The sequence below is a fragment of the Miniopterus natalensis genome, chromosome 1 (genome assembly GCF_054644295.1).
Source record: "Miniopterus natalensis isolate mMinNat1 chromosome 1, mMinNat1.hap1, whole genome shotgun sequence".
Taxonomy (NCBI): Eukaryota; Metazoa; Chordata; class Mammalia; order Chiroptera; family Miniopteridae; genus Miniopterus; species Miniopterus natalensis.
Window position 1 is genome coordinate 89,824,319 of NC_142081.1, and position 12,142 is coordinate 89,836,460.

Sequence of the window (12,142 nt, forward strand, 5' to 3'; positions counted from 1 at the left end):
TTTCCTGGGTCAAAGACAATAGACTATTATCACAGCGCAGCAAGCAGCATTAGGACCACAGGTTTTCATTGGTCCCCTTGTCTCCCTTAGTTCCATGAATATGAAGTTACATGGGCCACGATGGGTTTTGTGCACACAGCATGTTTGTATCACGGCTGAGGAACATCGAGCGTGGAGACTCCTCTGCTTTTAAACAGTAAGCAAGCCTGCCTACTCTTAGTATGGGGAGAGATGCAACCTTATGTCTAAAGGTTGCCAGGCTCAACACAACCCTGAGAACTGGCCCAGGAAAAAAGCCTTCAGAACTTTATGCCCAGCAAGATGTGTAGAAGCTTAAAAAACACAAGAATGGCTGTCTTTTGTGATCAAATTCATAATCTTATAACATATACCTGGGGGGAAATAAAAACAACTTAATTAATATTAGTGTTTGGGGTTTTGTTATACCTTTCTGGATATGCCATTCCAGAATGCTCCTCTCTCCAATGACAAGCTAAATGACAGTCCCAGGCTAAATTTGAGGGAGCAGCAGAATTTGCTGCTGTGTTTTATACTCCTTGACTTAGTAATGGCAATGGTATAATAACATCATATTTATGAGGTGCTGTGCTAGTACTTTTCATGAATCATCTCATTTAATCTTCACAGTCCCATGGGATGAATTCTATTATCATTCAAATTTCACAAATCAGGTAAATGAAGTACAGAAAACTTAAGTACTTGTCTAAGGCCACTTACCTGACAAAGCTGAATTTTTAATGCAGATGTGACTGACTTCAGAGCCCATTCATTGCTGGGAAAATGTTCTAAAATACCAAATTATTATTTCAGGGCCTTTAAGTATTGCAGGCAGTGGGAACAGCATCAGGTGTTCAACTGGTAGGGTCAGACCAGACCTGGGTTCAGCAACCTTGGTATTTGAGTTCTGGCTAGGAAAGAACTGAGAGCCAAGATTCAAACTATAAGAGAACATTTATTTATAACATCACAGAGGTGGAAGAAGTAATTCATAGAAAAAATGGGCTTAGGAAATAAGCTATAGAGGTAAAGGGAGGGCCCTTGGAGTTTAGAAGTGAAGAAGGTATAAAGGTAACTGCGTGCGCCTGGAAGGGGGAGGTTGGGGAAGTGGGGAGGGAAGGGAAAGGTACGGGTGTGCTCCCAGAAGGGAGAGCAGGCTGGGTCCTCCCCTCTAAGGGTTTTAAGGGTGGAGATTTAGGGGAGATGTCAGGGGGAGATCTCAGTAGAATATTCAGCAGCTTTCCAGGTGTGTCCTTTCAGGGTCTCTGTCTCCACTGATTGATTGGTCAGCACCAGGGTAGGGGGTTATTATCCAATGCAGCTGGTCCCGAGGTCATCTGTGGTTGGTTTTGTTGTTTTTCTGGGTCTGGAACTGAAATACAACTGATGCCTAGATGTTATCTCTAGGGAGGAAAGGTCAGGGGGTTCAAACCTCATAACCAGTGATATTCTAGGGGAGGAAAGGTCACCCTGAGGGTGAGGTCCCACCCTACCATTGTCCTTTGCTAGTCACCCAGGGCTTTCCTCCCTGGTGACCTTGTGTACGTAGCCCATTGCCCTTGCTCTGTTCATGTTTGTCTAACCGCCTATCAGATAAGCACAAGCTTATAATTCTATTAATTTAAATATATGTGATTCTCTAAAAAACAAACAAACAAAATAAACTCCTTTTTTTAAGTAACCAAGGTAGTCCTGGGAGATATTCATGGGTTTGCCACACAGGAATTGCAAGTCTGGTTAGCCTGTTGGAGAACTCTGATAAATTTGTCAATGTAAGAAATGTCCGGATCTATAGACGATTTTTATAAGAGTTTATTTGAGCCAAACAGAGGATATGCCTGGAAGTCAGATCTCAACAGACTGAGAAAAATGCTTTGGATAATGACAGTTTTGCAATTTCTTTTATGCACTTGAGATTAAGGCTCGATTACAGGATAGTTAAAATTATGTGCTCTCTTGAGAGTGGCCCCACTTTATAATGAGGGGTCTGAAAGGAGACATTTTAAAGATGTGTTAACCTAGATGCACAGGAACAATGGACAGACTTACTTAAGGCAAAGATAAATGTTTTACTAAAAAGCTATGTATGGGCCATGACTACCCACCATGACCAGACCAGTTAGAACCTTATGATCAGATCACCCCGTGAGGTTACTTTTAATGGAACCATTTTTCGTCGACAAGTTGAATAGAGATCCTCAGAGTGAATAGGTGAGAGCCAAGAATAGATGAGAAAGGAACAGGAGTGTTTATCCTCATTGTTCTCTCAGTCTAAGAATAAAAATTGGTAGAGGCTAAATTCAAGGAATCAATTGAGTATATCTCATGAAGGCAAGCAGAGTTTGCCACCCCAAAATATGCCTCTTTGGAATATTGATTATTTTAAGCTGGTTATTTTTAAGAAACAAAAGATTCAGGAAAGAAAAAGACTTTGGCCTTCCCCTTACTGCAGGAAAGAATTTAAAATAAAAGACCTGCTCCAGGAAGGGCAATATCATCAGATAACTATGGTTTAATCTGAGCTAATGTGTGATAGCAGCGCTCATTAATCAAAGTCGTCATCATTTATGGCCCAACAAACATTTATGTACCAAACAACTCTTTTCACCTCCTTGTAAATGGCCTCACTTTCCATCTGAAGTCCTGGATGCCTGCTTCTCCTCCATAGTCCATAATGACATATATGCCTAATTTTGCCTTATTATCTTTGAAATTGTCATGTTTTTTGTTTGTTTTTTTTGTGTGTGTGTTTTTTTAAATATATCTTTATTGATTTCAGAGAGAGGAAAGGAGAGGGAGAGACAGAGATAGAAACATCAATGATGAGAGAGTCATTGATCGAGTCCACAACCCGGGCATGTGCCCTGACCGAGAATCGAACCCCAATCGCCTGGATCCCAGGTCGACGTTCAACCGCTGAGCCACGCCCAGCCGGGTTGGAATTGTCATGTTTATCTGAATTCCCCATGTGCACATATTAAAACTTTATTTTCTCCTGTTAATCTGATTATTCTCATGTTAATTTGATTATTAGTCCAGCCCAAAGAGTTTAGAAGAAAAGGAAAAGTAAGAGGAAGATTGATTGGTCCTCCTCACACCCACAATAAGGAGGTTGCCCAGCCCAGAGGCAGGACTCTCTGCCTAGGCCCATCTGTAAGTGGGGCCTGGCCTGAGTCTCTTGGCCTCTCCTGAGACACGAGATATTCCTCAAATGACTGTCCATGGAATCACCTAGGATAAAAATCAGATTAGCTGTCAGTAAATGGAATTGGCATTAAGACAGGAAAGCAGTAGCTCAGGGCTTCACTCTGGAGGGGTAAAATAAGGGTGTTTATAGAAGGAGCTTGGGGCCAGAAAGAGTGAGACAGTGTAAAATATATCTTGGAGGGGTTTAGAATTCATGTGTCTGGGTAGTTATCCAAGGGCAGTCTTGCAAGGACTTAATTGCTCTACTCCCAAGAACCTCAAACCCAGAAACACCACATTTAGCAAAATAGGAAGACCCAAAACAGTAAAATACCAATGAATGGGGAACCTGAGGGAGAGAGACTTCAGATGATTGAGTCTACTTGGTAAGGCTCTTAGCTCCCACACCCAATCCAAATGTTTATCACTATACATATCTTTGTTTAATAAGACTTCATATCACTGCATTTAGAAAGATGTACAAGGTATGTGTCCTAGACAGAGATGGCAGGCACTGTCCACATACCTACAAGTACTTAAAGAGGTTACGCTCAGTGACAAGGAGATGATTTTAACTAAAGAGGGCTTCTCAAGAAAGGGCATAGCCCGGCGAGCATGGCTCAGCAGTTGAGTGTCAACCTAGGATCCAGGCAATTGAGGTTTGATTCCCGGTCAGGGCACATGCCCAGGTTGCGGACTCGATCAATGGCTCTCTCATCATTGATGTTTCTATCTCTCTCTCTCCCCTCCTGTCCTCTCTCTGAAATCAATAAATATATATTAAAAAAAAAAAAAAAAGGGCATAACTAAAACTTAGTTTATATGAGTTGCTAAGCATTGAGACACGTGAAAGTCAAAAACAATACTTATATCTACTGATATCTGATTATGTGAAGTCTCTAGAATAGCGATTTTCAGCTGATGTGCCACAAGGATTTTAAACATGTAATACCTGACTATTTAGTCAGGGGCACTGACTTCTTTTCCCTTAGTTTGTCACATTAAAAAAAATGACAACAGCCAGCACAACAATAGCAGTCCAATGTGAATGAATCAAAAGTATATCTCTTTTTTTTTTGTCAGATTGGCAAGATATATATATATATATTAGTGTGCTGCAGAATTTTAGTGATTAGTTTATGTGTGCCATGCAGTGAAAAAGGTCAAAAGCCTCTACTTTAGAAGGAACTTCCTCATCTCAGTGAAGTCACCATGCTACCCTATGGCTTCTTCACCGCCCCACCGTAATTGAAGAACATTTCTTGTTTAAATGTTTGATCCAATCTGCTTATAATTCTCTGGTTTCTTAGAAGTAGTATTTTTTTATTTAACTTCTCTGTATTGTTTAAAGTATTTACAGATGTCCCTGTTTTCCCCCCTATTAACCCCCTCCACCCGGCTCCCACCCCAGGCCTTCCCCACACTATTGTCTGTGTCCATGGGTTATGCATATATGCATACAAGTTCTTTGATTAAGATCCCTTCCCACATCCTCCCTCTTCCTCCTGAAATGTGTCAGTCTGTTGCAAGCTTCAAGGTATCTATGTCTATTTTATTCATCAGTTTATTTTGTTCATTAGATTCCTTGTTCATTTATTTTGATTTTTAGATTCAATTGTTGATAGATATGTATTTATTATTTTAACATTACAGAAAACAAAAAGCTAGAGCATGAAGCCACATTGATCTCTGGGGAAAATTTTAGTTGCTTTATTTCCTTTCTTTTTACATTGTATAGCATGAGAAATAGATTAGGTTCTTAGTTTCAAGTATTCAAGACCAAAGTGGAACATAAATACCATTTCTCCCCTTTATTTTGATTCACTACCCTTAGTGGATAATATTTTAGAATTAAGAATTAGTGAATTATATATTAAAGCCCTTGAAAAGCTCTTTTATGGTTGAGAGAAGTCTCAGTGTATTTACATCACATTTTTAATAGTCTATTCTCACATGCACACATCAATGAAAAAACAACAACAAAAACAATGACTAGGAACATACCACAGGACAGCTCAAGGGCAAATTATAAACAGTAACAGTGGCACAGGAATTTACAGCCAAAGACTGTCACCTTATTATTAGTCATACTTGTTGCTGCCTATCATAGGATCTACTTAAAATGCTTTATTATAGATTTCAAATTATAATTAGATAATTATTTATCACCTGGTTTAGGGATAATAGATAAAGATACTTTGGATGATTAAATAATGCCTAGAACATCTGCCTCAAAATTTTATTCTTTATTATTTCTTTTTAAAAAGAAGAAAAATACCTTAAATTATGAAAGGGGAAAAAACAGAAAATGTTAATGACTAGCTTCCAAGTCAAATCACTTAATTTGGTGTTACAGGCTATGTTAATTTCAGTTTTCCTATAGAAGAGTAAGGCTAATGGAAGAATTATCTGACATTTCTTCTCTCAGTGCTCTGAGTTCTTTCACTTGCCATTTCTCACTGACAAATTGATGATGCATACCATTACTTTCTGAGCACACGTGGAGGCAGCTACTTCGGCAAAAGTTACCTTATGTTGAGTTCAACAGATTGAACCAGCTATATTCATTAGAGCAGGCAGCTTTGGCCTGGAATTCAGGAGATGGGCTTCTAGTCTTAGCTCCTGTACCAGCTTGCTAGGTGACCTTGAAGAAGTTACCACCGCCCTGGGGCCTGATTTTTTATATCTGCTTTAAAGGGGTTGGAGGGGTGATCTCAAGGATTTCCAGTCTGAATATTATAGTCTGTGGTTATATAAAAGAAATGCAACCATAGTGAGAAAACAGAACAAATATAAGAGAAACAGCAGCTTAAAAGGAAACTAGTTCAAATTTAAAGCCCAGGCCAACAATTTGATCCAAAAAAAGAGCAGGTGGCAGGACTGCAGGAGCCTGTTTTTCAGTTTCACAGATCCCGTCTCAGAGCTTGAAAAGCCAACATCTCCAGTCTTTTCTCCATTTTGGCGACTCTTACTCCAAATCAGCCCTGAGACCAATTGCTCACTCATTGTGCCCTTAGTAAGGAGCTCTTCTAGTCCATATTCTTTCTTCTGGTGTCTCTTTTCTCTCACATTGACACATCTATAGCATGAAAACTGAAGGGGCTGAGAAATATGAAGAGAATTCTTAGATATGCAGCAACAAAACAGTGCAGGTGAAGGAATCCAAAGCAACAGAGTTTAGCACAAGGATGACTAGGAAGCAGAGCTATAAGGTACCCCACATCCCCCTGATGAGTAAGTCTCAGAAAATACAGGAGGAGCGTGAGTGAGGGTTCTGTAGGCAGAGACCCGGCACCGGCATTCCCAAGAATGATTGAATACATCAAGACATTTTAAACGCCAAAATCAAGAAGAGAATATATGATCAACTCCTAGGGAAGACTCTCAAGTCCTGATGCATTATTCAAATCCAGGCAAGTCAGGGCCTCAGAAAGACACACCAGAGGGAATATCCACTGGGATCAGATTGCCAGGCTGCATAACTTAACAAGCCTTTCCTCACTTGTCTATTTTGGTGTGTGGATGAAAGCCACAGCAAGGGCCCTAGAGCTGCACGAACAAGAATAACATTGGCTAAGTTATTTGAGTTGATAGCAATTGAACCTTCATTTATGAGAATAGGGTAATAAATTGCTATTTTGAGCAAATGGTATAATGGGATAAGAGTGTTTTCCCTGCTGGCATTCAAGTTCTTCATTGCCATAAAAGCAAACTGTTTCTTAACAATAAACATGAATTTCATAAGAACATTTGGGTCCTTGTGGCATTTTCAAGTGGGCTGAAGGGATATATATGGAGAAGAATCATTTTACATTCTTTCCATCTAGCCGAACATAAGAAAGTAACAATTATTTCTGCCCTAGATAACATAAGAAGTATATTCTGACAAAGACCACCTCTCTTGAGTCCAACTAGAAATGTTGTCAATCTGGACAAAGCAGCCCAAGTCCCCTCCATTGTAAACAGCTCCTGTGAGGGCCCCCTTAAGAAAGGGACACTAGTAGTTTCATTTGTGGAATTAAAATACCAGCGATGCATGCTGGAGGGCATCCAAATATATACATGTTTCTCCCAAAGAGCAGTACCCTGTGAGAGGACAGTGTCTGCTTATAGAGACAGGAAACTCCCAGGGATTGCAAGTGAATTCAGCTCTGAAACTGAAGCACCAGAGAAAACAGCTATCAAAGCAAAACAAATAGGAAACAACCCAGAGCCTCAAGTATCTGCACCCCACTCCTCTGAATGGAGTTTTCTACTGTTGCTGTGAAATAAGTCAGTTCTTAGTTAACAAGAATTCCAGATTCATTTTCCCTGCAGATTCTGACCAAGCTCCACCTGATGGAGTTCCTAAATTCTAACAACCTTTCTAGAAGAATGGGGTGTCCTCCAGGAAAAAACCTGACCTCCTTCTTAAACAGCTTGGATCCTAATCAAAAGTTACAAGAGACTATTAAAAAAATATGTAGTTCCCTCCCTAAAAATCCAAACTTTTTACCCAGTAATAACATCAAAAGAAATCCAAATGGCTATTTAAAGTTATCCCTGGGTTCATTAGAGCTTCAATATCACACCTACTGCTGAGTTGATGACAGGTGGGGAATTTGCAGAAATCAGTGTATCCAATTAGCACCAGGGGTCCACAAGTCAAGCACTTCCAGGCTACAAATTATTGGTGACATTTCTAAACACAGATTGGCGGCAAAAGCCAGGACAGACTTCTCTACATCTTTGGAACATTATTAGGAAGGAAATACCCTACCTAACTTTAGTAATCTACATATAAAAAAAGAGGATCCTAAGAATTTTGTTGCCACACAGACTCATATGGTCAGGAGATTGGTACTCTATGGTCAGTAAGCATAGAATATATGCTTACTCTAATGAGCCCAAAACAAGCTTGTGAGTGATGTTTACATTTTGCACTTTTAGGAACATACATAACCAGGCGCCCAGACTGTGTAAAATTCACTATCATGATAAAATCATATAGTTGTTTGTTGATAATGGAGTCACTACCACATGCTCCTTGCCTTGTAAAGTTCCAGACACCAGTCTTGCAATAGACTCCGCTTCTGTTTTAAACTAATCATTCTCAAACTGTTTCCATAAAATAATAGTGCCCTATAAGCTGGGCCAAAATATTGCACAAGTAAACTCCAGTAATGTCAGACAAACAGTTCATAGTAAGAAGTTGGAATTACTGATTGTCAAGTAGGTTTTCTGGCATATATTTTTCTTAAACCTTGGTGCTCTCTCCCCAGGTGTCCCTTAGAATACATTGGCAGATGAAAGAGTGGATGAACAAGTAGCAAATAGTAAGAGGGACACTCAGTAACAGCTGATCCTGCTGGTTCAACAACATGTCTTTTCCCATATATATGTGTGCTCATGGTTGTGGTTTCACATCACAAATATATAATATGAGCTTTTCAACTTTCACGAGAGGGGGAATGTCTCTACCCACAGCTCAAATGACTGTTTAAAAGTGTATCTACTTTAATAGGAGGAAAAATCTCATATACACACTCTATACCCATCAGAGATTATAACTTTTAACTCAATGCCTCTCTGTAGTGGCATTGTTCTGTTGAGAAAAACAAGACTGAAGGATATACAGTCCATCCTTTCTCAATAATCTATAGCAGGCAAACTTTATCTCTAAAGGACCAGCTAGTAAATATTTTAGACTTTGTGGGCCATATGGTCTCTGTCACAACTGTGTAACTCTCCTGTTGTAGCACAAAGCAGGCAGAGAAAATATGTGAATAAATAGTATGATGTGTTCCAATAAAATTTTATTCATGAACACTGAAATTTGGATTTTATATAATTTTCATGTCATGAATTATTATTATCCTTTTTTTCAGCCTCTTATAAATACAAATACAATCACATTTGGCCCACAGACCTTAGTTTGACAAGCATATCCTGAAGTCTAACTGCTTTAAAATGCATTCTTGACCATTGGAGAGTGGCATACCTTTCTCAGTTTAGCACCTGACTAGATTACTTTCCCTCTCAAACTACCCATGAGAAAGTGTAAGAAATGGCAGATGAACTTCACAATTGGATTTACTGTGAAGATGCCACCCAGAGCAGCACACACTGTTGTCTTACAGCGGGAGCAATTTCCCTGGGGTCCTGAGAACGGCTGTACTCCTTCTGAGCAAGTGATTTCTTGCAAAGAATCAAAACACAGATAGCTTTTTTTTTTGCTTGAGCTGCTAGAAAGATCACAGGCCAATTTGTCCAGATCTAGTAAACATATTGGATCATGCAGCATATATTTTGTATAAATATATCTCATCTTTATCTCCTTTTTCTAACCAATTTTTCCCTTTATAATGCATTCCTCACTTTTAAAATATTATTATATTGTACAAATTTTTGTAATTGGCCCAATAATGTAGAAATCAAATAAAATAATACTAATAAAATATACACATTATACTTATATTTCTGTACTTAAAATTGTTAGTAATTCATTAATCAAAAATGATTTCTTATAATGTTCCCAAAAAGAGGCCCAGGACCTCCATGTGAGTAACCACTGAGACCAGGTTTTCTGACTTGTCATGGTTGAAGAATCCTCACCTGAGGGAAATCTTAGGCAGAAGCCCAATAATGCAACAGATACAATGTGGATGGAGTTGCTCTGATTGAAATGAGTGCCCAGCCACCAGAAGGACAGTCACTGGGAGTACTTAGAAAGATAGATTTCTGGGCTCCACTTAGAGCCTCTGGATCTTCCTCTTTCAGGCATGGAGCATGCAAATCTGCATTTTAAATGAGATATTTGAGGAAGCCTTTGAAACACTAAAAGTTGAGTGACATCACCAAAGAGTTCTGCTAAGGACAATTTGAAAAATATTGTTCCAGGGACACAGTGGCGTGAGGGCTTTTTCCTTCCTCCAAGCTGTGGAGCAAATCTTGTTCCTCTCCCACTCAGCCGCACAGGTTGAAATGACCAAAGCAATGGTTATAGAGAAGCCTCGTCCCCTACTGGTTGGGCAGGAATTCATGAGACAGTATTACACACTGCTAAACCAGGTCCCAGGCATGCTACACAGATTATGTGGAAAGACCTCTTCTTATGTCCATGGGGGATTGGATTAAAATGGAAAGCCAGCAGGTGCAGTCTACGGACAGAAAGAAATCCACAGAAAAGTGATGTCACAAAACCTCACCAATTGCCACACTAAGATTGGCCATGTTGATGCACATGCCACTCTGAATGAGGGTGTGGTGGTCCAGGTGATGGGGTTGCTCTCTAACAACAACCAGGCTTTGAGGAGATTCATACAAACATTTGTCCTTGCTCCTGAGATCCCTGTTGCAAATAACTTCTACGTTCACAATGGTATCTTCAGATACCATGATGACTTTGGTGGCTTTGTCACTGAGCCTCAGGAGGCCTCTAAGAAAGAAGTAGAGGAACCTGAAGAAAGACAGCAGTCACCTGAGGTGGTACCTAATGATTATGGAACTTTCTGTTATCAGATTGTCAGAAATGATTTGAAGAACATTTAGAGGAACCTCTTGCTGAACCAGAGCCTGATCCTGAACCAGAACTGGAGCAAGAACCTGTATCTGAAATCCAAGAGGAAAAGTGTGAGCCAGAATTGGAGGAAACTTCTCCCAAGGATGCTCAGAATAATCTCCAGCACTTACAGACATTGCTCACACATTGCAGGAAGACTTGGCATTTTCCTGGGCATCCGTGACCAGTAAGAACCTCCACCCAGTGATGCTGTTCTGGTTACTGGGATACCTCCACATGTTGTTAAAGTACTAGCTTCACAGCCTCGCCCAGAGCCTAAGCCTGAATCTCAGATCCATAGCAGAGGCCTCAAAGGGATCAAAGAGTTCAAGAACAACGAATAAATATTCCTTTACAGAGGGGACCTAGACAAATCTTTGAGCAAGATGATGTTGAACTACTTCATTGGCAATCTGCCTCATGAGGTGGACAAATCAGAGCTTAAAGGTTTCTTTCAAAATTAGAGAAATGTGGTGGAGCTGTGCATAACAGCAGCGGAAAATTACCCAACTTTGGTTTCGTGTGTTTGATGATTCTGAGCCTGTCCAAAAGGTCCTTAGCAACAGGACCATCATGTTCAGAGTGAGGTCCATCTAAATGTGGAAGAGAAGAAGACTCCAGCTGCCCGGGAAGGGGACCAGCAAGATAACCATCTGTGGGGACTGGAGGCCCTCCATGTGGGCTGGGTGGTAGAATGAAAGGCCCTCCCTGTGAAGGCATGGTGCAGAAACCAGGACTTGGAGTGGGAAAGGGAATTGCTCCAAAGCAGTGAATTGCTCTTCACTGATCTCCATATAGCAGTACAAGCCTCTGTTCCTGCAGAATGGTGAATTTCTTCAACCATTGTTTGGCATCTTGCAGTATGACCCTGGTCTCTTAAAAACTGCTTAAGTTTGTTCATTTTACTTTTTGTGTTAATAATGGGTTTTCCAGCCCCTCCCCTTCCCTCTCCTCACCTTTTTTTTTACTTATTTATCTTTATTGTTAAAAGTACTACAGAAGTACCCCTTCCCCCCTCATTGATCTCCTCCACCCCACATCAGTCCCACCCCCAGGCCTTCCTCATACTATTGTCTGTGTCAATGGGTTATAGATTTATGCATATAAGTTCTTTGATTAATCTCTCGAACCCTCTCCCCCACCCCTGCCTTCCCTCTGAGATTCCTCAGTCTGTTCCATGCTTCTGTGTTTCTGGATCTATTTGTTCATCAGTTTATTTTGTTCATTATAGTCCCCATAGGAGTGAGATCATGTGATACTTGTCTTTCTCTGACTGGCTTATTTTACTTAACATAATAATCTCCAGTTCCATCCATGCTGTCCCAAAGAGTAAAAGATCCTTCTTTTTTACAACTGCATAGTATTCCACGGTGTAAATGTACCACAGCTTTTTTATCC

General features: G+C 40.2%; 1 pseudogene; it reads left to right on the top strand.

Moving 5' to 3' along the window:
* The first annotated feature begins 10,164 nt into the window (after positions 1-10,164).
* On the top strand, positions 10,165-11,516 carry LOC107525091 (ras GTPase-activating protein-binding protein 1 pseudogene; annotated as a pseudogene).
* Positions 11,517-12,142: the final 626 nt, after the last annotated feature.